This window comes from Lynx rufus, unplaced genomic scaffold, assembly GCF_022079265.1.
Source record: "Lynx rufus isolate CCGP_SWC_20201006 ecotype Redwood Valley unplaced genomic scaffold, mLynRuf1.p SCAF_8, whole genome shotgun sequence".
Lineage (NCBI taxonomy): Eukaryota > Metazoa > Chordata > Mammalia > Carnivora > Felidae > Lynx > Lynx rufus.
Genome location: NW_025814896.1, coordinates 118,098,766 through 118,124,467, shown reverse-complemented (window position 1 = coordinate 118,124,467; position 25,702 = coordinate 118,098,766). Strand labels below are relative to the sequence as shown.

Here is a 25,702-nt window from a genome sequence, read left to right as displayed (position 1 = left end):
TCGTAGTCTACTTCCTGCTGTTCTGGGGCCCAAGCATTTTACTAGGAAATAGCTGTTAAATGACAGGACTTTGTCAATGCTTGTTGTTCAATGCATTTTTTTTTTTTTTTTAATCTTAGGCTTTCGAACTATCCGCTTCTGGTTAGTTTCTTATGCAAAACCCACAGCTAAACCTCTAGTGTTGCCATCATTTTAACACCATATGGGAACCAGAGTGGCTTGAGAAGGTGACATTTACCCAACATGGGGCTCGAACTCACAACTCCAAGAGAGAAGGCTAAATTCAAACCTTCCCTGTGCCTAACCACACTGAAGTGTACTTTGGTGTGACGACCTCTAGAGAGATATGTACAGAAATCGCCTCTCAGGGCCTGAGAAACCACCACCCCCTCCCCCATCAAACACACCTCCACTTGGGACTTGCAAGATGGATGATTAGGACACACACCTGACTTCCTTCCACACCTCCTTCCTCTCTTGCCTCCTCCCCAATATTTTCCAAACCTAAGAGCGGGGCTTTCTTCTCGGTTTTCTTCCTGAAGTAAAGCTCTACCAGCAGGCGTACTTCTTGATATCTTTTAAAGAGGAAGTTACAGACATCTAGAATACCCCATTTCCTAACAATGATGAACTTTCAAGACTACTGTCTGGCTGAAAAAAAAAAAATCTGTCGTGGATGTCAGAAGCTAAACATTACTTATCTTCCCAGCATTTTTTGTCTTCGATAATCCTAACTTCACTTCCAAAGCAAGCACATAATTGCAGTGACCAGGAAGAAGGTCACATGCACAGAAACACAAAAGAGAAATGCCAGTTATCCCATTTTTCAAAATAGGATCCTGCTTACATCATTCAAGACTTCCTATTTGACTTAGGGTAAGTCCAAAATGTGTAAGACTGTTCTTTGGGGTCTGAGCCTCACGTATCCCTTAGCCTCAGCTGATCCAACTCCCAGCCTCACACCATGCACGGCAAACACACTAGACCTTTCTCAGTCCTCTTAGCACATTTTGCTCAGGACCTTCCTAATAGCTTCCGGGTGGTCTGGAAAGCTCTTTGCCTCTCTCTTGAATTGACCAAATCTTGTTCATTTCTCAGGTTTCGATTTAAAGGTCGCTGTCTTCAAGAGGATTTCCCTGACCCATGGCATCCCTCAGAACACCTTGTGCCCTTATGACTTTTGAATTAATTATTTTATATGATGTATCAAGTACCTCTGTTTCCCATGGAAACATCAGCTGGAGGAGGGCGAGAACGATGTCTGTCTGTCCTGGCACGTCATCAGATCATCCTAATCTCTAATCTGGATTAGAAAGATGCGTTCCTAAGGGTGCCTGGGTGGCTCTGTCGGTTAAGTGTCTGACTGGATTTTGGTCACCATCAGGTCACCATCTCGCGGTTTGTGAGTTCGAGCCCCACATGGGGCTCTGCGCTATCCATGCGGAGCCTGCTTGGGATTCTCTCTCCCTTTCTCTCTTCCTCTCCCTCTCTGTCAAAAAAAGATAAATTAAAAAAAAAAAAAAAGAAAGATGAGTTTCTAAAATGCAAGTGTGCTTAAAATTCTTCCTCTTCACACTCAGGTTAAAGTCAAGCTACTCCATGTAGCCTCCAAGGCCCTGCATGCTCTGGCCCCATCTCCCACCTGCCTCCCCTTCAGTGTCCATCTAGACACTATGTCTTTCAGTGTATTAAAGCGGCTGAACCTTTGCCTCCAAGGTTTCAGATATGAAATGATGAAATGATATGCTTTGCAGATTTGTATCCATCCTTCAGCTCTTAGCTGAGAGCTCTATTGATTGGTTGACTGGCTTGTTCATTCATCCTGGTTCTATGTGCCAGGAACTCTCTTAAGTCCTAAGGAAACGGATGAATCAGACAGATGCGGGTCCCCATCCCCCTGGTCTCTTCCCTGACCACCCAAACCCTGAGGCTCAGTGATGTGTCTCTTCTACGGCTCCCCTGCCTCTCTGAAAAATCCACAGTATTGCCTGATCACACGTCGTAATGACGGTTCCCCTGTCTCCCCTGCTAGCTCATGAGCTATTCGTTGAATGAATTTATGAACAAAGTCCTTTGCTCACAATAGTTCAAAGAAATAGGAAATGCCATAGAGTGGATTCGCTGGACCACAAATACCGTGAGCAGGAGGCACAGGGCACCATGGACAAGGGGGTGGGGCCAGAGGCAAAGGCAGCAAGAGAGGTCTCCTCCTCCTCCTCCTTCCTCAGGAAGTTACAGAAAGTGTGGTCTGAGAAATGTGTGTGGAACCGGACACAGATTCTGTTTATTCTATAACCAGAATAGGTAAACCCAAAGGGGCTGAATGGTTGGCGGTTGCCAGGAGCGAGGGAGAAAGAGGAAAGGGGAGTGATAGCTTCGTGGGGTTTTCTTTGGGGATAATGCAAATGTTTCAAAAGTAGGTACAGGTAGTGGTTACACAACATCGTGAATGTACTGAATGCCACTGAACTCTATACCCTTTTAAGATGATTAATGCTGTTCTGTGAATTTCACCTCAGGAAGGAAGGAAGGAAGGACAGGCAGACGTGTAGCTGGAGTGAGAGGTGGGTGTGTGGGGGCAGTTTCTCTTCCTCTGCCAGTCCCTGATGGGGGCACGGTGACGCCTAGGACTCTGGGGCTGGCTGAGTCGGCTCTGAAAGGAGGAAGGGCTTCCCAGAGCCACCTGGTTCTCCTCCAGGTACAGGTAAGCTTGGGACGCCTGGACACTGGCCCCTGTACGCACTTGGGCACTGTGCAAGAGCATCACAAGCCTCTCAGCTGCAGGGACCAGATGGCGGCCTTTCCCGGATGGGGCGGAAAAGGAATGCTTTGGGACACATCCGCACCAAGAATCAGTTCTCAAAAGCAATGGCGAGTAAGTGTGAATGTGTTTGTGAGGGCCTGTCTAGCGGATGGGCAATGCCGCCAGAGGAAACCGCCCATAATTTGGAACCAGAAGGACTGCTTGTTGGTCCCTGCTCTGCCAACTAATGGCTACGTAGTCATAAGTAAGGCACTTTTTAGTTCTGAGTAAAAAAATTAAAGCCACACGATTACTGGTGGAGAGACAAAATGGTAGAGCCACTTTGGAAGACAATTTGACAGTTTCTCACAAAACTAAACCTGCTCTTTATAAACCTGCAATGGTGTTCCTAGGTATTCATCCAAAAGAGTTGAAAACCCTGCGCGCAGATGTTTATAGCGGCTTTATTCATAAATGCCAACCAAGACGTCCTTCAGTGGATGGATGGGTAAATGAACCGTGGTCCATCTGGACACTGGAATATTCTTCAGCACTAAAGAAATGAGCTGCCAAGCCATGAAAAGATATGGAAGAACCTTACATGCCTATTCCTCTGTGGAAAGAAGCCAAACCACAAAGGCTACAGCACTGTACGATTCCGACTACGTGACATTCTGGAAGAGGAAAAACTACAGAGACAATAAAAAGATCAGTTGCCAAGGGTTAGAGGGGAGGGAGGGCTGAATGGGCAGAGCACAGAGGATTTCTAGGCGGTGAAACTACTCTGTACGATACCACAATGATGGAGAGAGGGCATTATGCATTTGCTTGAGCCCACAGAATGTACGACACCTGGAGTGAGCGCTAATGTAAATGATGGGCTTTGGGTGATAATGACGGGTCGTTGGTGGGCCCACGTGACTGAATGCAGGTTTGTGGACCGTCAGCTGTACGGCTCTGGTGGGGATGTGGACAGTGAGGGGCCGTGGGCTTATATGGGAAATTTTTGCATACCCCTCTCAACGTTGCTGTCATCCTAACACTGCTCTAAAAAAATAGTTTATTTAAAGAAAAAGGGACTGGAGGGGTGCCTGGGTGGCTCAATCGGTTAAGCGTCCGACTTTGGCTCAGGTCATGATCTCACGGTTTGTGGGTTTGAGCCCTGCATCAGGCTCTGAGCGGACAGCTCAGAGCCTGGACCCTGCTTCGGATTCTGTGTCTTCCTCTCTCTCTCTCTCTCTCGGCTCTTCCCTGCTCACACTGTGTCTCTCTCTCTCTCAAAAATAACTAAACATTTAAAAAAATAATTTAAAAAAATAAAAAAGGGACTTGAAAAAAAAAAAGCTCTCACTGTCAAGGGCTCGCTCTTCAGGAGCAGGGCTCTGAGCATTGCACATCCGTGTGGCATTTAGTCCTTATAACCATCAGATGGCTGACGTGTCCAAGTCCCAACCAGCTGGTCATTGAAGAGCCACAAGTGACTCTGGAGCACCCGCTCCTGGCCACCTCTCTGCCCAGCTGAGTGTGGAAATGATGATGATGCCCTCCCCTGCCTGGGTGGTTATGAGCAGTAAATGGGCCTGGGTGGAAAGGTCCTTTGGAGAGGCTTCCAGAGAAGCTATTATTTGATGGAGTGGAAGAGGAGGAAGTTGCTGTGTAAAGGGTATGCGTGGAAGGCTCTTGGAAAGAGGAGCTCAGTTTAAACTCAAGGCAGTCACCGTTCTCAGGCCTGTGAGAACCAAGCATGTGGATTGTGGGGGTGCCAGGCTCTGGCCTCTTACCCTGGCGCTCCGGGGTCCTGGGGGCAGGCCGGGGCCATCCCCACCCATCCCCTGCACTCCTGGCCGGGAGCCCGGTCCTCGTGGCCTCTCCGGCCTGGCAGTGAGGCGATGCGTAACGAAACCCTGGTGGCTTCCCCTGATTTTTCCCGCTGAGGATGGAGTGCAGAGCAGACCCGGAGGGGTCTAGAGCCGCGTTAGCGGCCATTCAAGCCTTTCAGTTGCGCCGGGTCACTCGTTAGCTGCATGGCCTTGGACAAATGGAAAATGGAATTTCCAAAATGAGGATTCAAATACCGACCACGCAGGGTTGTTGTAGGATTACATGAGATAATGTGCGTAAGGTGACTCAGATGCAGTAAACCTTGCATAATGATTAATGCTATCATTAGGCAGCCGTCCTTCCTTATTACAACATGAGGGACAGGGACCCAGACGAGGGATGGGGACCCAGAGATTAGAAGCAAGTCATTCAAGGCCTCGCAGCCAGTTCGCGGCAGGTCTGGGCTTCCTCTGCAATCATCTCCACCCCTGCCTTGGTCAAGCCTTTTCTGAGAATCCCTCACCCAGGGGTGAATTGACAGGAGTGCATTTCACACCTGAACGATGCCCCCTCGCTCGCTCGCTTGGGCAATGGGATTACAAAGCTGCAGGCTGTTACTGTTTCCCAGCTCTGCCACTGATTTGCAAACCGGGATGATTTGGTTGAGCTCCTCTGGACTGAGGCTCTACCCGGCTTCCTGGGAGACGGGCCTCCTGTGGGAGACAGCTGGGCTCCAAGGGATCAGCACCTCTCTCTCTCTCTCTCTCTCTCTCTCTCTCCTTCCCCTTCCTTGAGTGAGTTTAGCATTCCAGAGCCCCCGGCCTGCAGCCGGAATCAGTATCCAGATACCACCCACTCCCAGCTCTCCCGAATGGACCCGGACTCATCAACATTTCTCTGACTTGGTGACACTTGCCCCGCCTCTGAAAAGTGCAGCCTGGGATACAGATCTTCTGTCCAGTTAAAGTGACTTAAAAGTAATTCTTTTTGGAAATCTTCACAGCCATTCCAGAGTTCATGACGGACACCTCGGCCCCGTGAAACAGAGCTGAGGAGTTCTGGCTCCCATAAAGCTGTCTCTGACACCCCAAAGCCAGGCATTGACTGACCAACAGTCTTTGCCCCCCGGGGCAAACCTTCCCGCTGGTGTCTCCGCCCCTCTGGAACCCCCGCTTCCTCCTTGTCCTCCTCCCACCCGGGAGGCCATGGCTACGGTCATTCCCCACTCCCCAGAGCCAGCTCTCCTTTGGCGCCCCTGTGCCCTGCTCCCAGAGCCACCCCAGGAGCAGGGGTGAGGTTAGAGACATGGTAGCATGGGACCCTGAAGGGGCCCTCTGCCTGCCAAGCCCAGCTGGGGCATCCATGGAGAGTCCACACGAATGACCCCCAGCACTTAAGCAGCGGGCCTCCAATGCTCCGGCTGTTCCAAACACTTACCAGATGGTAATCCATGAGGCAGATACTATCATTACTCCCCTTTAGAGATGGGGAGATTGAGACCCAGAGAGGCGAAGTAACTTGTCCAATGCCACACAGCTTGAAACTGGCAGATTTGAGATTTGAGCCCATCATCTGGGCCAGTGTGCCACTGGAACACCGGAGACGGCCACCCCCTTACTTAATTCCACTCACCCGTCACCTCTTCCCTCGGCCACTGACAGGTGCCTTCTGTCATGTCTGCAGCCACATCCTCGGGACACGGCTGTGTTCTCGCTGCAAGAAAGGACAAGTGCCCGGGGCGGAGGGCCCCAGGTTGAAGCCCCTCTGCCTGCTTTCCCTGCCCCGCAGGCCCAGTCTCCTCTCCACCTGGGAACCCTTCAGGGATGCTATGATCTGAACGTTTGTGTCCCCCCGCCAAATTCATGTGTTGAAAGCTAACCCCCAAGGTGATGGCATTAGGAACTGGGGCCTTTCGGAGGTGATTAGGTCATACACGGGTTTAGCGCCTTTATAAAAATGGCCCCAGAGAGATCCCTCGCCCCGCTTCTAGCATGTGAAGACACAACAAGAAATCAGCAGCCTGCAACCCAGAGGACCCTCAGCCGGCCATACTGCCACCCTGACCTTGGACTTCCAGCCTCCAGCCTCCAGAAATGTGACAAATAAATTCTCGGGTTTATAAGCCACTGACCTGGTCTGTGCCATTTTGTTATAGTGGCCCCAAAGGACTAAGAGAAGTGGCTTAGTGTGGCCACTTCGCTGCCAGGACGATCTGAGGCAGCAGGTCTGGGGGCAGGTCTGGAAGCACTCTCAGCTCGGAGGGGCCGCCTGAGACCGTGGCCTGCAAACCTGCACCTGCTTCCGGGCTGAGGATGTGAATGGGACACCCAGAAGTGGGGGGGCGGGAGGGGGTGAGGGAAGGAATTGCCTCCAGCGCCGGCCCTACCTGTCTCCTTCTTCACCCCTCCTTGTCTGCATCAGCTGCTCTAGGAGCAGACCCTGCCCAGCCCCCTGCCACCTTCTCCTTGCCTTTTCTCCTCCAGCCCGGACCCTCTTCCATCAACACACACAGCCTTGGTTCACTTCCATCCAATGAGGAAATGCCCACAACACCGCTCGGCACAGGGCCCGGCAGGTAGGGGCTCAATAGGTGCGAGCTTCCTTTCCTTTTGCCCGTCAGCTCCCCTGGGCCTGGCCGCGGCCATGCAGCCGGGTCATTCGCCTTTAGGCCTGCTGTCATGGGTGACACTCTTCTCCCTCCTCTCCACCTAGGAAACTCTTTCTCCTCCTTCAGAACTCAGCAGAGGTGTCGCTTCAGGCAGTGAGGGGCCCCCACCCCGGCTGCCACAGTGCTCTGCTCACGTTTCTCAGAAAACTTTCCTAGAGGTTCTGATGCTGTGGGTTTGGTGTCTCTAGACCCAGCTCCAAAGGGTGAATACACATCTCTTCCTTTTGTCTTTGACTTACTTAAAATTCCTAAAAATTTCACAAGTAATTCATGAGTGTGTGCATACTGTAAAAAAAAAAAAAAAAGGCACAATGCACAAAAATATAAGCCCCAATCCCTCCCCAGAAAATACCACAGTTAATAGCTTTGTGAGTATAAATCTGTATAAATTGATTTAGTATCTTCTTACATAAATGACATTAACCTACGTACATTGTTCTATGGCTTGCTTTTGTCATTTAATAATAGATTGTATGGCGGCGCCTGGGCGGCTTAGTCCGTTGAGCGTCTGACTTCGGTTCAGGTCCTGATATCCCGGTTCGTGAGTTCAAGCCTGGTATCAGGCTCGCTGCCAGCACAGAGCCAGATTTGTATCCTCTGTCCCCCTCTCTCTGCTCCTCCCCATCTAGTGCTCTCTCAAAAAAAATTTTGTTTTAAATAATAGATTGTATGTGTGGTAGGCAGAATAATGCCCCTTCTCCCAAAAATGTACATGTTCTAATCCCCCAAATCTGTGAATATGTGACCTTGTATGGTAAAAGGGACTTTGCAGAAAAGTCCTGAGGAAAAAAAGGTTATTTATGCTGGATCATCTGGACGGTCTCAATGTAAGCATAAGGATCTTTGAATTTTTTTTTTCAACGTTTATTTATTTTTGGGACAGAGAGAGACAGAGCATGAACGGGGGAGGAGCAGAGAGAGAGAGGGAGACACAGAATTGGAAACAGGCTCCAGGCTCCGAGCCATCAGCCCAGAGCCTGACGCGGGGCTCGAACTCATGGACCGCGAGATCGTGACCTGGCTGAAGTCGGACGCTTAACCGACTGCGCCACCCAGGCGCCCCAAGCATAAGGATCTTTGTAAGAGGGAGGTAGGAGGGCCAGAAAAAGACAGATTTGAAGATGCTACTCTGTTGGCTTTAAAATGGAGAAGCAGTGGGGGTGCTGGGTGCTCAGGTGGTTAAGCGTCCGACTCTTGGTTTCGGCTCAGGTCGCGATGTCACAGTTCATGAGTTTGAGCTACGCATTGGGCTTTGAGCTGACAGCGTGGAGCCTGCTTGGGATTCTCTCTCTCCCTCTCTCTCTCTCTCCCCCTCCTGTGCTCATTCTCTCTCTCTCTCTCTCAAAATAAATAAATAAACTTAAAAAAAATAAAATAAAATGAAGGAAAAGGACACAGACAAGGAAGGCGGGTATCTTCTAAAAGCTGGAGAAGGCAAGGAAATGGATTCTCTGGAGCCCTCAGAAGGGAATACAGCTCAGCAGACCCCATGTTTTTAGCCCGGTGGGATTTTTGACCTACGGAACCGTAAGATAATAAATTTGTGTTATCTTAAGCCAATAAATTTGTGGTAACTTGTTATAGCAGCAACAGAAAACTAATGTGTGCTTGAGGTGGTGTATTAGATTGCCAGGGATGCCATAGCAAAATGGCACAGACTGGATGGCTTAAAACAACAGAAATTTATTTTCTCATAGCCCCAGAGGCTAGGAGTCCAAGATCAGGTGCCCACAAAGTTAGTTTCTCCAGACGGCCTCTCTCCTCATGCAGATGGCCATCTTCTTGTTACCTCTTCACGTGTCCTTTTCTCTGTGTGCCCATCTTTTTGTCTCTTCCTTTTATAAGGATACCAGCCAGATTGGATTAGAGTCCCACCCTAATGGCCTCCTTTTAACTTAATCACTCCATTAAAGGCCTTATTTCCAAGTAAATTCCAATTCCGAGGGATTGGGAACTAGGCTTCCGCAGTATGAATTTGCAAGAGACGCAATTCCACCCATAATGTGTGGACAATCTCATTCACTTTCCAAAGTCACCCAGTGAATTAGGACCATGATTATCATAATTTTATAGGTAAGGAAACAGGCACAGAAAGGTTAAGTTACTCACCCAAATTTACACAGCAAGTAAGTGGCAAGGCCAGTCTGGGAATTGACTGTTTATATACTTCACCCATTTTTCTATGAGGTGATTTTTCTTTTTGGTTTGCAGGTGCACAGGTGTTCAGTAAGCATTGATTGATTGAAGGAATGAGTGGGAGCAGTTCCCAGGACTCCTAGAAGAACATGGGCCAGGCTGGGCCAAGCTTGGGTTTCCCTTCCTACCTCTCCAGGCTAGCAATACTTACCTCCAGGAGAAAACCAAAAGACAAGCAGGAGGTGGGTGTCCACAGAGGATGGTGGGAGTGGGAAGGTACCACTCTCTATTCATCAACTGAACACAATCCCGGGAGACTTTCTGGAGGAGGGCGATGGTCTGGTGTCTCCTAACCCTCGGGGAACCATGGCAGACAATTTTGTAGCTTGGGGTATCCCATGGACAGTCCTGGGGTGCTAGTGCCGAATCTCTCCACCTCCAATTCCGCATTCCAGGTTCCAGGTACTCAGGTGTCTCAAGAGAGCTCTTCCTCAATATGAAAAATCTAGGCCAGCTGCAAAGAAAAGATGGTAGATGTCTCTGCCAGCTGTCTCCTGGACGTTGGCAGGTGGCCAACACTCACAACCCAGGCAGGGCTTGCCTTGACCTGGCCTGACAATTCATTCTGGTCACTGTGGCAAAGGGGATAGCTACCCAGGAGGCTTAGGCAGGTCTGTGGCTAGCTGCCCAAATCAATGGGAATGCCCCAGTTACCTCTCAGGGAGGGCAAATGATGATGGCCTCAACACACTCAGCCCTCAGATCAGAGCTCCAGAAGAACTTCCCATGTCAGACCTTGCAATGGTTCGGGGGCTACTATACTCACCCACAGCCCTGCTTCTTGACCCCTTCTCTCTACTCCATCCTAGTCTGACATGGATTAGATAGTAGAGACACTCAGCAAAAACTCTGTCTTGATCCAATATGGCGCTCAGAGTGGGGAATCTGGGGTCCAAATAGAAGCTGGATGATTCCCATGTCTGCATAGGCTCTTGGTGTGAAGAAGTGTCAATATCATGGAGTCCATTCTTCCTACTTGGTATTCTAAGGGTTGAGTTTCCTATATAACATTTCCAGAGCAGAGTGGTTACTCAGCCTTTGCGTGAACTCCTCCAGTGATAGGGACCTTACCACCTTACAAAGCAGCTAGTTTCATCCCCCGGCAGTTCTCATTGCTGGAGAGTTCACCCTTACATGATCCTTCCTTACACCGTGTTGCATCTGTTTCCTGCTCTCTCCGTCTACGGTCCCCACAGAAGATGGCCATTCCCTGTTCTTCATGGCTTTTCAGAGATTTGAAGGTAGCTACTGGGTCACTTCCTCTAAGAAAGAACATCATGGGGATTAACAGGAGGAAAATCCAGTCCTTTCAGACCTCAGGGAGGGTTTGCCCTGCTACAGAGAAACTGCTTTTCTATCCTTCTCTATGGGCCTGTGCACGGGCCCAGGGCAACAATATGGTGAGTCTCTAGGCTCTTTGGACTACAGACACATAGCAAGCACATAGCCTTGCTAGGTGGGAGAACCTCAGCCTACTGTCTTCGTCCCAGCAGAGTGTTTCTGGGTCCCGGGAACCTGGCGATAAGGACATGGTGTCCTAGAGAGAGAGAGCTCTGTACTCAGAATTTGACCACAAGGCCCCCAGTCTTGGTTCCACCCCTTCCTGGTTGGGATCCTATAAGCAGGTTGCTTAAATTCTGAGCTTTAGTTTTGCCCTTTGTAAAATGGGAAAATATCTCATTGTGTTGGTGATGCTATGAGGATCAAATGACATCATATATAGGAAGATGCTTTGTCAACCAAAACATACTCTACAAATGATTAGCCAATTCAAGTGGTTAGTAAAAGGGCTTGCAGAGCTTAGAGCTTCTTTGGTCTGGGCCTTCCTAGCGGATGAGTGTCTGGAGCACAGCTGGTTTTAAGAAGGCTTCTGACTCCTTCTCAAACCCCATGGCTGGTCTATGGCACCTGGAGGGGCTCTCTACTGAGGGTTCATGGCCCCCATCCTGTATGACTCCTGCAGGGCCACTGTGCCCACATCTCCAGAGAGGACTCCGGCCCAAGTACCTTAGCCCAGGCTTTGGAGACCCGGAAAGAGTGGGTAAGCGTCACAAAGTCAAGGTTTGGGGTTGGGACTGGGCAGGAGGTGCAAGGCAGGGTCTCTGGGCTTGTAACTGGCTCTTCATCCTTCTCAGAGGCCCCAGGGCTGCCTGCCCAGAGCTGTGTCTGCCCGGCCTCTGCCATCACTCCCTGCCTAGCCTTTAATTTAGACAGAGTTTAATTCTAACCCCCCAAACTTGAATGGGTTTTATTGAGACCAGCAGTGGAGGGACTGAGAGTCAGGGAACACAGCCTAATGACAGTGGAGGAATTACAAAGCGAGAGGGTCTCATTTAATCCAACCCCCTCATTGGGCAGATGAGGCCCCAGGAGGGGAAGGCTGCCCCAGGCGGGTGGTGGCCAGGTCGGGTTTTCTGTGTTTCTGCGTGGGGTCTCCTGTGTCCCAAGCCAGGGCTCTTTCCTGAAAGCTTCCTTGGCTCTGTGCAGACTCTGTGCCTCCAGCCTGTGGCCCGTGACTCCATCTGGGCTCCCTGACAGGCCTGAGTCCATGACCGGGCAAAGATGGATGCCGCCCTCACCCTCCCGGTGTCATGGGAGCAGAAAGGCCAGGAGCCTCCACAAATAGCAGCATGTTGCCACCTGCCTAACCCCAATCCGGTTTATCCTGAGTTAGCAGAAGCCCGTGAGGTGTACTTCCCAGGCGGGGCTGGGCTGGGCAGCCCGTCCTTCCTCATGCCACACGGGGCCCCGAGGGTGGCAGTGCTGCAAATGGGGGGAGGGGGGATCCTGGAGGAAGGGGAGCCAGGTCTGGATTATCTAGGGGGTGCAAGCTGAGGTGGGGCTGGGGGGCAGGCAGACTGTTTCAGGGGGCACGTCCCTACCCACAGGGGGCAGCACCTACCCCAGGGGGCAGGAACATGGGCCAGTGGGGGCATTTGCCCAGCTGTAGTCACATACTGGGCAGGCTAGGCTATGCCGGGGTCCTCCTCTCTCTGGCTGCCCATCCTCTCTGCTTGGGCTCCCAGCTATAAAGCAGGAACAAGTCCCATCCCTTACCTGCCTGGGGGGACATTGAGCAGGAGTGAGATAATGTCTGCAGGCTCAGCCCTCCACGGAGGGAGGCAGCCTCTAAACACAGGTCTACTTTTACTGCCTAGAGCTCTGCCTGGCTCCCTCTGGGGGCCCCTGCTGCTCCCTGACCCCCAAGGAGACGGGAGCCTGGCCAGTGTGTAGGCCCCATGGACCCATCCTAGACATAGTGGAGGGAGCCCCCGAGCTCCAGCACCCAGTTCTTAGAGCCGTGGGCCTGGATTAACTCCTCACAGCCCATTGTTCAGGGTTCAAGGAGCCACCGCCCCCTCCTGGCATTCTGGTTCCACCAGGAGTCTGGGCGGCTGGGCGTGGCTGGGGCCTAATGAGCAGGGTGTGCCCCGAGGACTTGTTAGGAGCTGGGTGACAGCTGTAGGCAGGTCCCCACCCACGGCCGGTGGGCGGGCCGTCTTGCACAACCGTCACCTGCGCGAGGCACCACATGGCATCTTTGCCAAGGGTTTATTTTTAAAAAACAAACGCTCGTCTTTGGTGGTAGGGCTGGGAAATGTTTCTAAATACTTAAAAGGCATCTCGCTAACACTTTTTAACACCCAAATCTACTGTTCAGGAAAGCGATGCAAGTTCATAGGGTTTCCAGCCCATTACAGAGATGCTAGAATGCCCAAGCCATAACTGGGTTCTTGTCTCCTCCAGCTAAGCCCTTGCCCGGGACTTTCAAAAGCAAGAAGCTTCTGCAGTCACTGGGGAATCATGGGCAGGGGCCTCACACCTTGGCCATCCCCCATGTCTGTGTCAGGATGAGTTCCTTGCTCTCTGGCTCCGTGTGGGCAGACACAACTGCTGCTGGGCCACCTTGTCCTTCCGAGGGCTGAGCATCGTTGGCAGGAGACAGGGCTTCCTGCGCCTGCCTGGTTTCCATAAGCAGCGCCGTCACCTAAGATCTCCAGCAGACCATGGAGTTCTGGACGAAATCAGTCCTCCAAGGAACGACCAGCCAGATGCAAGGGGCTGTCCATTTGCTACTGAGAGTCTTTAGGGGACACTGCACTGTTGTGGAGATGCCGGTCTCCCGTGCCTTTCAGCACAGGTTGGTTTTGTGGGTATGTGGGAGTGGGTCCGTCGAGGACCATTGCTGAAATACCTGCGCATTTCACCATTGCGTGTGCACCTGGAGTCTTGCCTTCCGGGTTCTGCCTGTCGCTGGGAGGCCTCCAGTTTTGAAATGGGGTTGGGGGATCAGAGGCCTCCAGGGGAAGGCTACAGAGAAGACAAGGGCAGACAGGCCTGAGGAGCTGTGGTGCTAAGAACGTGCTCTGGGACCTCTGGTGGATGCTGCTGGGTCCAGCAACACAGGGTGAGCATCTGGGGACACCAGACTTGTGGGAGGTGTGCGGCAGGGCCCAGAATCAAGGTTGTTCCTCTGGACTCTCTTTCCCATATCACAAGCGCCCAGCTTTGCAGTTCGCTGTGGCAGGCTCTGAGGTATTGAGATCAAACCTCCTTTGGGGGAGCTCTTGTCAGCCCAACTTCTGATCTAGCTCCAGCCCAGTTCTCTCTTCCGAGTCCCAGACCCGGTAGAGCTGCCCACCTGACTTCTCTTGCCTCGTCTTCTCAGGGCCGTGGGTGGGCACCATCGCCCCTAAGGAAAATGCCCATGGAATACAACGCATACCTCTTCCCTGTCTGCGCCCCACGCCCCAGTCCCTGTACTCCAGACACAATGGCCCCCTGGGCTTCTAGGACAGTCTATGCTCATTCTGCCAGATATCTCTGCCATTCATGGTAGTTGCTGTTCTTACCTCTATTTTTCCAATTTATTTCAGAAAGATTAAAATCCCACCTTCCCTCTTCTGGGGAGTACTCTTCATCTAGGCCATTAAAAGCTGTCTCTGTGGAGAAAGTTTCCATTTCCAGCAAGGGAAGGGGATTGTTGGAAAGACTCAGAGGCTGATTCTCAGGGCAGGTGACAGCCATAATTGGAGGCGTCGAGAATAGAAAATCTAGAAGTATCTTCAGTCTTACGAGTAAGACAGTTCTATATTGTGATGAAAGCAATGAGGTGATGGGGGAAGAGGCTATGCCTAATTTAGTAGGAGAACTTGGGCAAGTCCACTCTCCATTCTGAGTCTCAGTTTCCCCATCTGCAAAGTGAGAATGATGAATCCCACCTCTCAGGGTATTGTGAGGACCAAATGAGGTACAACCCTTGCGAAAACTTTAACACAGACCCGGCATGCGGGGGATGCTTAATAAATGCCAGCTCTCTTTCCCCTTCTCACAAGGCAGCCATCCACGCCAAGCACCCCGAAAGCATGTACTTCCCCCCAGGCACTCAGGACCGGTGAGAAGGTAGGGGGCCCCATCAGCAGGATGATGGGGATGGTAAAAACTGGGGCCCTCATGCTTGCCTCCTAATGAGCCTGAGTTAATGAACAGCATGATTCACGATTCGCTGCTTCTCCAGGGTGCCCTTTCTGTGTGCCTTCCTCCCATCTGGGCTCCACAGCTGCTGCCACCCCCATTCCACTGACAACATCACTCCTCAGCCACGCAGCGGGCCTGGACGTTAGCCACATGTGGGGGGTCGACTCTCGTTCGGCCCTGCCCCAGCCTGGCTCCCAGACAGGCAGAGCCAGAGGGGAGTCCTAGCCAGTGCTGAGGACCTCAGCACAAAAAGTCCTGTGCTCATGTCTGCCATACATATATGTATATTTTTTTAACAGATGACAGACTTGGCCAAGGCCACGTAGGGTGTTACCTGTGGAGTCCAGGCTCATCACGCCCCCTCACCTTCTTCCTTCCTTGGGCCCTGCCACAGACGACACACACCCGAGGCAGGGCCTGCTCCTCTTGGCACACGCAAACCTCTAGGATACTGACTGGGCTTGTGGGGCCAGCTTCTCAGGAAATGGATTCATAGGAGAGGTCTCCTGAACCTTCCAGCTAATTCTCTCTCTGTCCCCTGGGGAGTCAAGGTGGGCAGAGACTGAAATTTAAACGGTCCATGATGTTCTTTAGCCCCAGAGCCAGGCAGCCCTACAGAGAGGACTTCACGTCCACAGGGGCACCCGCTCACTTCTCCACTGTCCCCAGCACACCGCCCATGTCTGCCACCATGACACTGGGCTGATGGAGAAGATGCATGCTGAGTGCAGAGGCATAGCAATGACGGAAGTAGAGAGCAAGGTCACGACCTCTGGAATATTCGAGACCCCCTCTCCCAACCGCACTTTCTCCTGAATGTCTGCCAAGTGAGCAGGATGTTGGGCATTGAGGCCAGGCTTGCAGAGTGACCTTGTCCTCTGCCTGGGACAGAGGGGAGGATGGGCAGGACCCTCCCCATCCGGGAGGATGGCAAGCATGTCACATGATAAGCATGGACCACAGGGCTTCAGGGCTCAGGGTCCCCACCAGCCAGCCCCACCACTGAGCAGGCCTGCAGGGCCCAGAGGGCCGGATGTGGGAGGAGCCCAGTCACCTTGACCAACCCCCCCTGACTGTGTGAGGTGGGGTCTGGGCCCAGGGAGTGGGGTGGAAATGAGAGAGACCCTAAAGACCCAATATGAATACACAAGAAATGAGGCTCTTTAGGGTAGGATTCATCAGAAAGTTGTTCCGGAACTTCTCTTCCCTAGTAGTACGAGCAATATCAGCATTTGAGACCTTCCCTTCAAAACCCATCATGGTGCAATCTGGAAAGCCAGGACACTGTTGGGGGACACTCACTGCCAACAGTCAGATAGCAGGTGCCCCGAGAGCAGGATCATGGCAATACTTGCAGGTTATATTTTATTTCCTATTGTACTGTTTTGTGATCCAATATAACCTGTGATTTACCTTGGCCCTTCTGTTTCAAGAGGCCACATAAATATTATATTAAGAAGTTAAGGGGCTCCTGGGTGGCTCAGTTGGTTAAGTCATGATCTCATGGTTCGTGGGTTCTAGCCCCACGTCGGGCTCTCTGTGTTCTGTCGGCTCGGAGCCAGCTTTGGATCTTCTGTCCACCTCTCTCTCTGCCCCTCCTATGCTTGTTCTCTCCCCACCCCCCAAAATAAATAATACTTTTAAAAAGAAAGAAAGAAATTAAGCTGTTTGTGTTTGAATCTTCATGAACAAGGTTTGCTAGGTTGTGGTAGCATGTTGTGTTCATTTTTATTGTAAAATACACATAACATAAAATTTACCTTATTAAGTTCAGTCGTGTTAAGTATATTCATATTGTTGTCCAACTGATCTCTATAATTTTTCGTTTTGCAAAACTGAAACTCCATACCCATTAAACACAACTCCCCAATTCGCCCGCTCCCTGGCCCCTGGCAACTGTTTTTTTTTTTTTTTAATTGAGGTGTAGTCTACATACTGTGAATGCATAGATCTTAAGTGTAAAACCTGATGAGTTTTGACAGATGACCATACATACCTATGTAATCATGTATCTAATGAAGGTACAGCATATTTCCATCATCACACAAAGTTGCCATATTTCTCATTTTTTTTGTTTTTCAGTCTTAATTATAATCATAGTCACCTTGTGATAATGATTTCCAGAACATTAGATCCCCAGAACTTTTCTGTCAACACCCACCCCCCTGTCTCAAGGCCACCAATGTCTTGATTTCTATCTTCATGGATTGGCTTTGCCTGTTCTAGATCTCATAAAAGTGGAATCACCCCCTATGTACGCTTTGTGCTTCTCTTTCTTTCAATATAATATTGAGGTTCAGCCATGTAGCATCTATCAGTAGTTTATTCATTTCTACTGCTGAGTAGCATACCATTATACGAAGATAACATAATTTGTTTATGTGCCCACCTGTGGATGGACATTTGGGTCATTTCTAGTGTTTTGCTGCTATGAACAAAACTGCTATGAAACTTTTTGGACAATTTTTCTTGTGAATATGCATTTTCAGGTTTCTTGGATAAATACTTGGGAATGGCATCAGTGAATCATAAGGTAGGTGTATATTTCACTTTGTAAGAAACTGCTAGTTTTCCAAGATGGTTGTACCATTTTATGCTCCCGCCAACAATGTATGAGTTCCAGTTGCTCCATGTCCTTACCAGTGTTAGGTACTGTTGCCCTTTTTAAGTGTGGCCATTCCAGTGGGTGTGAAATGTTATTGCACATTTCCTAACACAAAGATGTTGAGCAATTTTCATTTGGTTATTGGCTACTTGTAATCTTTTGTGACCTGTCAGGTCAAGTCTTTTGCTCTCCTTCATTTATTGGGTTGATTTTTTAAAAAAAATCTTTTTATTATTGATTTGTTGGCATTCTTTATATATTCTGGATACCAGCACTTTGTCAGATATATATATTGTGAATATTTCTTTGCAGACTGGCTTGTCTGTTTTCTTAACAGAGTCTTTGGATTGCAAAAACAATTTTTTTTGATGAAGTCCAATTGATTTTTTTGTAATAGTTTGTGATTTTATGACCTGTTTAAGAAAACTTGGCCTTCTGTCAGGTCATGAAAATTTCTGTCTCTGTTCCCTTTTAGAAGCTTTATAGTTTTAGTTTGTGTGTTTAGGTCTGTGATCCACCTTAAAGAAATTTTTGAGTATGATGTGAGGTAAGGGTGATTGCTCATTTTTAAATATATGACTATCAAATTGTTCCAGCACCATGGAAAATTAAAAAAAAACTTTGCTTTACCCATTGAATTACTATGGTGTCTTTGTTGGCAATCAGTTGGCCACACCTGTGTGCGTCTACTTCTGGACTCTTCCCTTGATCCCATTGTCCATTCTTATGCCAATACTGTATGTACTACCTTGATTGCTGTAGCTTAACTGCAGGTCCTAAATCATGTAGTGAAAATCCTCTATGGGGTAGCAAGTTTTTGAAATACCAACTCATTCCTTCCAGTATTTATCCTTCGCGCTTTTCACCACTCAAGCAATTATTTGCTGACTGCCAAGGGGAAGTGAGCACAATCCCAAGACACAGGGAAGGAATAAAGGGAGACTTTTTGGCTTTGGTTCTGAAAATCTAAGTCCTTAGGGGAATAGAGACATAAAGTTTGGGGAAAACAGCATGCTAGAGAGCACCACCCCCCATCCCTACCCTCTACTTCCAGTTAATAGCACTTCTAAGACTACAGAAAAATCCCCTAGGCTGTGTAGAAGGAATTAGAGCAATTACACACCTTTAAATCTGGGGTTAGGATCTCAGGAGCCATGGAGACCTCAAGGAGGCATGGGGCAGCCTTGTAGAGCCCCCCATCTCTGATGGCCCAGGAACAGCAGAATGAATGCTGGACCCTCAATGTGGCCTGGGGAGAGCTGCACCCGGAAGGGGCTGTGGGTCAGAATGATGACCCTCCCAGGAGAGGTTTGGACAGGTGGCCCTGCGGGAAGTCACCCCAGTGCTTTGACTCTCTGTAAAACTCTAGAAAATCAGTCTTGATGCTAAGAAAAGGGGGAGGGGTCACGAATCCACGGCAATTAATGTTTTGCCACTCTGGTGGCAAAGATGTTTCAGCTGAGAAGAAAGAAATGTCTCTTAAACATCTCTGAGTTTACTGCTGAAGGCTTATTCTGGCTTTATATGGATCTTCTAACAAACTGTATTTAAATGACTAAGTCTAATGTTAATAAGAAGTGGGGAGGGGGCAGAAGACCCATCCTTTCTGATGGGAGAGGAGCTGGCTGAGAAGGATCGGGCGCCTGCCTCACTTGTGTTCCAGCCCCTGCCTTTAGGATCTCAGACTTCATCAAACAAATCATCCTCACAATATGTTCTTCTGCGTTCTAGTTTCTCCGTCCTGAAACACCCTAATAAAGTCCTTACATGTAATGCATCACTCTTGAGCAATCTGAAGGACATCACGGTGGATCCCAAGCAACATGTTGATATCCTCACGGAGCCAAGCTCGAGGGTGAGCCCTGTTCCCCACACAGGAGTGATCGTCTGGCAGCAGAGGCTCAGGGTGAGGACGCCATCTTGCCCTGGTTGCAAAGGACATTGAGGTGAGGCTGCCTCAGCCTTCACTGTCCTGGCCTTCCTTTCCACGCCATCCATGCCCCGACTCCACCCGTATTAGGTATGGGGAAACTGATGCTTCAGCCCTATTTATTAAGTGCCAGGACAGTCCAGTTTGTGTGCTGCTTTGCTTATATTAGAATGTTGAGCCCTTACCTTAACTCCAAGAATGTGAAAATTGGCATTTCAAGACGCGTCGAGTTAACACACCCCTTTGCTGTGATCCCATTTCCACCAAAGGCTCAGAAATGGGACACACGGAAAATGGAAAACAGACCAAAAATGCCTGCTTGACTGGCACCACGGATTAGGGTGTGCAGGAAAGAATAAACACACAAGCACACTGTAGGTCGGGCCCTGGATTAGGGCCCTTTCAAAGCAGTCCAGGCTAGGCTGCCAAGTTCAGGTCGCCCTGGGCCATGCTGTGCTGTGGTGAGGCCAGGGGTGCTTGGGTCAGAGAAACACAGTGTCCTAGAGCTCAGTGTGAGCCCCTGCCCCCACTGCCCAGGCCTCCCAGAGAGGCATTGGGGCAGTCACCCCAAGCTGAGAAGGCGGTCATCACTCAGGGGTTGGAAACAGGGAAATCGGTCAAAGGACTTCTGGCTCATTGCTAAATCAAGCCGAGCTGCTCTTAGGGTCCCGTGACCCCTTTCCCCCAGAATGGACTCTTGGCACATGTCTAAGTGGCCCTGCTCAAGGGAGCACTGAACTCATTTACCCTGCCAGCAGTTGGGCCATGACGTGCTCGGCCTCTTACTCATCCTGAAGTCATCAGTCATGTTTCCAGGAGTGTGAGTAATTTGGGGAGGGTGGGGGAGGGGGAGAGGGCTCCCAGGTGGGGGTGGGAGATGTCGAAGCGGCCATGTGGCCCAGATGAGCCCTCAGCCCTCTTACTCCGAAGCTGGATATGCATCCTTAATCTGCTTTCATGAGTGGAGTGTGTGTGTGTAACTGTGGGCAGTTTAAGGAAACTAGAAACCAGAGCAACAGGGACTTCCCCCTTCAGCCCCAGGCAGCTGAGAAAGTGTGGTAGCCCAGAGGAGGGTGCCGGTTCAGTGCCTTTTGGACTTCTTAATAATATATAAACTCACATCAGTCTAACACTCTATTCCATTTGTCCCTCTGTGGGGACTGAAGCTCAGAGAGGTCTGGTGGGTGCAAATGTCCCACCACTGGGAAATATCAGAGATGGGAGTAGAATCCAGATGACTCGACTGGTCTAGACTCTACACCTCTGGACCGTGAAGGCTTCCTTTGACCAGAGGGCTTTGTCAGCCTTTGGGCTTTGTTGTTTTCTGCAAGATCAGTTTTCCATAGCCGGGCTCAGCCCGGACCTGATATTTGTCCCCTGCTACTTTCCGACACCACATTCTCACAGAGGTCCCAGCAGTGGGGGTTACGGGTGAGGTCCAATCCCGGATCGTTTCTCCCTCCTGCTCTCAGGTTTGGCTGTCTTAAGGGTGGAATGTGTTCCAAGGCAGTGACAACCCTGTGCCCGAGTTTCTTACATTTCCTGGCATACTCCGCCTGCCCGAGAATGGTTGTGATACATCCTTCATTCTCTGGTAGAAGAAACCTGGCAGAAAACACACCTGGAAAAGAAACTTCCATTTTGTGAGCACCTACTATGCTCCTGGGCATGGTGCTATGTTTTCCATGTATTATCTTTTTGGATCTTCACAAAAATTCCCTGTGTACTACACAGGTAATATTATCCACGTTACACAAATGAGGAAACTGAGGCTTCAGAGGTTTATAACTTGGGCTCCATCACCCGACTAGTGAGCGAGGGAGGCAAACTTCGAATCCAGATCTGACAGCTGGCTCCATGCTCTCCACTGGATCATCCTGCCGCGGAAAGTCTACACCAGCCTGGGGATTACAGCCTAGAACACCTCATCTGGGCTGCTAACCTCAGATAGAGATCAAAGAGACATTGTCATGGGAGAATGGCTTTTTGAGATCAGAGCCTCTTATCAGCTGAATTGTATTTCACCCCCCTTCCCCAAATTCATATGTTGAAGTCCTAATGTGACTGAATTTGGAGACAGGGTCTTTAAAGAGCTAATTAAGTTAAAACGAGGTCATCTGGGCCCTAATCCCATGTGACCGGTATCCTTATAAGAAGAGATCAGAACACAGCCACAGGGAAGGCCATGTGAAGACACAGAGAGAAGGCAGCCATAGGGAAAACCAAGGGGAGGGCCTTCAAAACTCCTGAAGACACCTTGATCTTGGGCATCTCTCTCCAGAACTGTGAGAAAATAAATATCTGTGTTTAAGCCATCCGGTCGGTTATGGCAGCCCTTCAAATTAATTCAGAGCCCCTTTTAAAAATCATCTTTGTGGGGCGCCTGGGTGGCTCAGTCAGTTAAGCGTCCAACTTCAGCTTGGGTCATGAACTCGAAGTTCGTGAGTTTGAGCCCCACGTCGGACTCTGCTGACAGCTCAGAGCCTGGAACCTGCTTTGGATTCTCTGTCTCCCTCTCTCTCTGTTCCTCCCCTACTTGTACTCTGTCTCTCTCTCAAAAATAAAGATTTAAAAAAAAACTTTTTAAAAATCATCTTTGTGGGGCGCCTGGGTGGCTCAGTCAGTTAAGCGTCCAACTTCAGCTTGGGTCATGAACTCGCGGTTCGTGAGTTTGAGCCCCACGTCGGACTCTGCTGACAGCTCAGAGCCTGGAACCTGCTTTGGATTCTCTGTCTCCCTCTCTGTCTGTTCCTCCCCCACTTGTACTCTGTCTCTCTCTCAAAAATAAATAAAGATTTAAAAAAACTTTTTAAAAATCGTCGTTGTGTTTCTAGCTGCTGCACACAGCAGGCATCGAATCCATGTGTGTTGATTGGCTGAAGGAAGGAAATGCCATGAACCCTGTGCCTCTCCAATAGTCAGAAAGAATTCAAATTTTGATTTTTGTACCAGCCTCTGTCCTCCTGTTGAAACTTCCTGTTTCTGAGGAACAGAGATTTTTACAGATCCCAGAGGACATCCAGTAAACCCAACAGCTATTACCAAATAATTCTGGTTTTGATGAGCTCAGCGGGTATGAATCAGAAACAGGCAGAGTGGCGTTTCCTTTGAAATATACCCAAGGTTTAACGTTAGAGGGGAGAAGCAAAAATATATTTGGGAATTTATTGCCAGCAAGGAAATATTGGCAATGTTGGCACCCCAGGCCAGCTGGAAATGGTCTTTCCTTCCTTCTGTGTGGACAGGAACCACCATGGGCCTGAACAAGGGAGATGTGGCTATTGCTCACACAGAAACAATCCCTTGGTATCCAGGGGCCCATCCTCATGGTTCTTACCTGGATCTCCTTTTCTCAAAAGAGAATTCCAATGGGGACGGTCCTCCCTGGGAGCCCTCATCATCTTGGTGAGGACGTGGCCTCACCTCCCTCAGGAGGACCCCCCCCCCGGTAGCTTCCCCCCAGACATGGAGGTTCGAGACTGAGGGAGCACATAGCTAGGAGCTGCCCAGCCCTTGACTAGGGAGCCAGGATTTCTGGATCTGTGATGGGATCAGACAGGGCATGGCTGAGAGGGCCCAGGCTGAGTGGACCCTACATCACAGGGAAGCCTGGCTGTTGTTAAGGGCACCCTGTGAAACTGGCTGTGGCCCAGAAGGAGCTGTAAAATATCCTGGAAAGTGAGTTCAGCCAGGAGGTCGTAAGGAGGCCTCGTGGTGGCCAGCTTCGGAAGCTGTGACAGCCCTGGCTTCTGATCCTGGCTCTGCCCGCTTCTTGGCTGAGAAACCAGGGCCAGCTCATTGCCTCAAGTGCCTCGGCCTTTCCGTCCGGCCACTGGGGGACACCTCCGAGGGTCGCTGGAGGTGGTGTGGGGGATGCTTGGTGGCACCTCCAGCACAGGCCAGACCCCTGTAAGAGGTCCATCCCTGAAACCCGTCCTGTCTCCTGAGCAAGCCAGGCATCGGTCTATCAGTCACTTGCGGAACCGCATGAAGAGTCTCCTCTCCCAAGGAGGGGGATCTGACCACACTCTCCCAGGTTTTCCCCGTCAGGGGGCCTCGCCACCTGGAGACGGCCTCTGAACTCCTTTAGGACTTACTTCTTACCTCTTCCTTCTTACCTCTTCCAGCTCATTTCTCGCTGCCTCTCCCTTCACCCTCTCAGGAACTACTTACAGTTCCCCAAACCTTCCCTCCCACCCTCCGTGCCTTCAAGCACGAATCTCCTTCCTGTGCCTGAAACTCCCTACCCCTCCCTCCTTCCCCTTCCTCCGTCTGGCTTCTGCCTACTCCTCCCACGGGGACTTATCCCAGCCGGCTGGCCCTTCCCTGGCCACTCCCTCTGAGAGGAGACTTGCCTCCCCCCACCACCCTGCATACCTACACCCTGCAGGGGAACTTCCCTTCCTGCCAGGCCTGGATCCCCCAGCACCCTCCCCCCCTCCCAACAGCTCGCTCTCCCTCCCTGCTGCCTAGTCCAGTGTCTCAAACATAATAACAGCTCCATAAACGTGTGTTGACAGAATTAATGACTTACTAAATGAAGGACTTCTGGATACAGGGGCCAGGCTCATAACTGAGTCACAGGGCCCCAGTCACCATGCTTTGCCCCCACCCACTGACCTGGGTGAAACACTCCCCGTGGTGACGTCACTAGCTACCCTCAATTCTCAGAATCACCTATGCCTTCTTTCTTCTCCTTTCACTCCCGTCTGCTTCTCAGCCCCCTCCCCCTCCTTCCGCCTCTTCCTCCTCTGGGGGCGGCACATCTAAATAAGGCCACACTCCCCCAGGATCCGTGAATTGTCATGATTTTCACCCAGTCACGACTCTCGGGTAATGGGGACGTAGAGCCATGAGATGTATCCCCAGATGAGAGATGGGACAGATAGGATTGCTGTGGGACACCTACGGTTGGACAGACACAGACCCCGTTGTAAACATGGGGCTCTCGTGCTCTCCGGCTAACGGAGGGGGCACCCAGGAGGACATAGGTGGGGGAAGGAGGAGGATGTTTGACATGGGGTGTGGCCTCTTAAAGCCTCCACATTCCAAGGCATGTCTGGTTCTGGCATGGGTGTGGGGGGACACCACCCTCGCCCACACACTCACGCCTGGCTGCCTACTGCCCCTCGGGGAGGGCGGTCACCCTGCCCCAACACCACACAGATGATCAGGCAGGAGCCCAGAGGTGACTGCTCCGGCCACGGGCCCCAGCCATCCTCGGGAGACATCTGTCTCTTTCATTTCCTTTTGCCCCTCCTTTCCTTTTCCTTAAGACTCCCCCCATTTCATAAAATGTTGGGTTGTGTTTTGGCGTAAGTTATGAGGGGCTGGCCATTCAGAGTGTGCCTCTAGATCACTGTCGTGTTCTACGATCCCATAGAACAGATGGGATATTTGTAACTCTTTTTTTTTTTAATGTTTATTTAGTTTTGAGGTAGAGAGCATGAGTGGGGGGGGGATAGAGAGAGAGTGGAACAGAGGATTCGAAGCAGGCTCTACGCTGATAGCAGAGAGCCTGATGCGGGGCTCGAACTCACAGACCGTGAGATCACGAGCTGAGCCAAAGTCAGACGCTCAACCGACTGAGCCACCCAGCCCCACTTTTCACACTGCATTCCAGAGTCTCCGTGGAGGGAGCCCTGGAGGGCAGGGGGAGTGCCCATCATCCCTCTCCCAATCTCCAGTGCCTAGCCCAGGATCTGGCAAAGTAGGGCGATCACATAATTTATCATCCAAACTGGGACACTTCAAGAATGAAAGGAGGCTATTAATAATTATGTCAGGACAACAGTTGTAATCTGGGACGAAAGAATGAGTGAATGAATGAATGAATGATCCTTTTTCTTTTTGAAATGCTTCTTTATTTCTTTTCAGAGGGAGAGGGAGGAAGAAAGAGAATCTCAAGCAGGCTCCATTCTGTCAGCACGGAAACCGATGCGGGGCTCCGTCCCACAAACTGTGAGATCATGACCTGAGCCGAAATCAAGAATTGGATGCTTAACCGACTGAGCCACCCAGGCGCCCCTGAATGAGTGATTCTTGAAAAGGTTGAAACTGTTGGCATGGAGGCATCCATGGCTTCCTACATCCATCAATGTCACTGTCAAACAGAAGGTTCAGCTGTGTGTATCACGCGTACCACATTGCATTGCAAGGTCCGTCTTTGTTCTTCTCTCACGGACAAGGACTCCTGTGACAGAGGGAAAGCTGGGCTGAGGCTAAAGGGCCACGCTGGCGCTGCTCTGGGCGTCCTCCACT

General features: G+C 50.5%; 2 long non-coding RNA genes across 5 annotated transcripts; both read left to right on the top strand.

Annotated features, from left to right (window-relative positions):
- The first annotated feature begins 1,458 nt into the window (after positions 1-1,458).
- Positions 1,459-3,218, top strand: LOC124503284 (uncharacterized). The gene is made up of 2 exons (XR_006960144.1): positions 1,459-2,875; positions 3,157-3,218. It is a non-coding gene; the product is annotated as an uncharacterized LOC124503284 (long non-coding RNA).
- Positions 3,219-4,024: 806 nt separating this feature from the next.
- LOC124503463 (uncharacterized) lies at positions 4,025-25,354 on the top strand. 4 transcript variants are annotated; one of them, XR_006960180.1, is made up of 6 exons: positions 4,025-7,139; positions 7,277-7,435; positions 9,444-9,610; positions 17,396-17,439; positions 19,243-19,531; positions 25,319-25,354. It is a non-coding gene; the product is annotated as an uncharacterized LOC124503463 (long non-coding RNA). The 4 variants fall into 4 exon arrangements; XR_006960179.1 differs by lacking the exon at positions 25,319-25,354 and adding an exon at positions 20,914-21,863 and having other exon boundaries at positions 19,243-19,457; XR_006960177.1 differs by lacking the exon at positions 25,319-25,354 and adding an exon at positions 21,176-21,863.
- Positions 25,355-25,702: the final 348 nt, after the last annotated feature.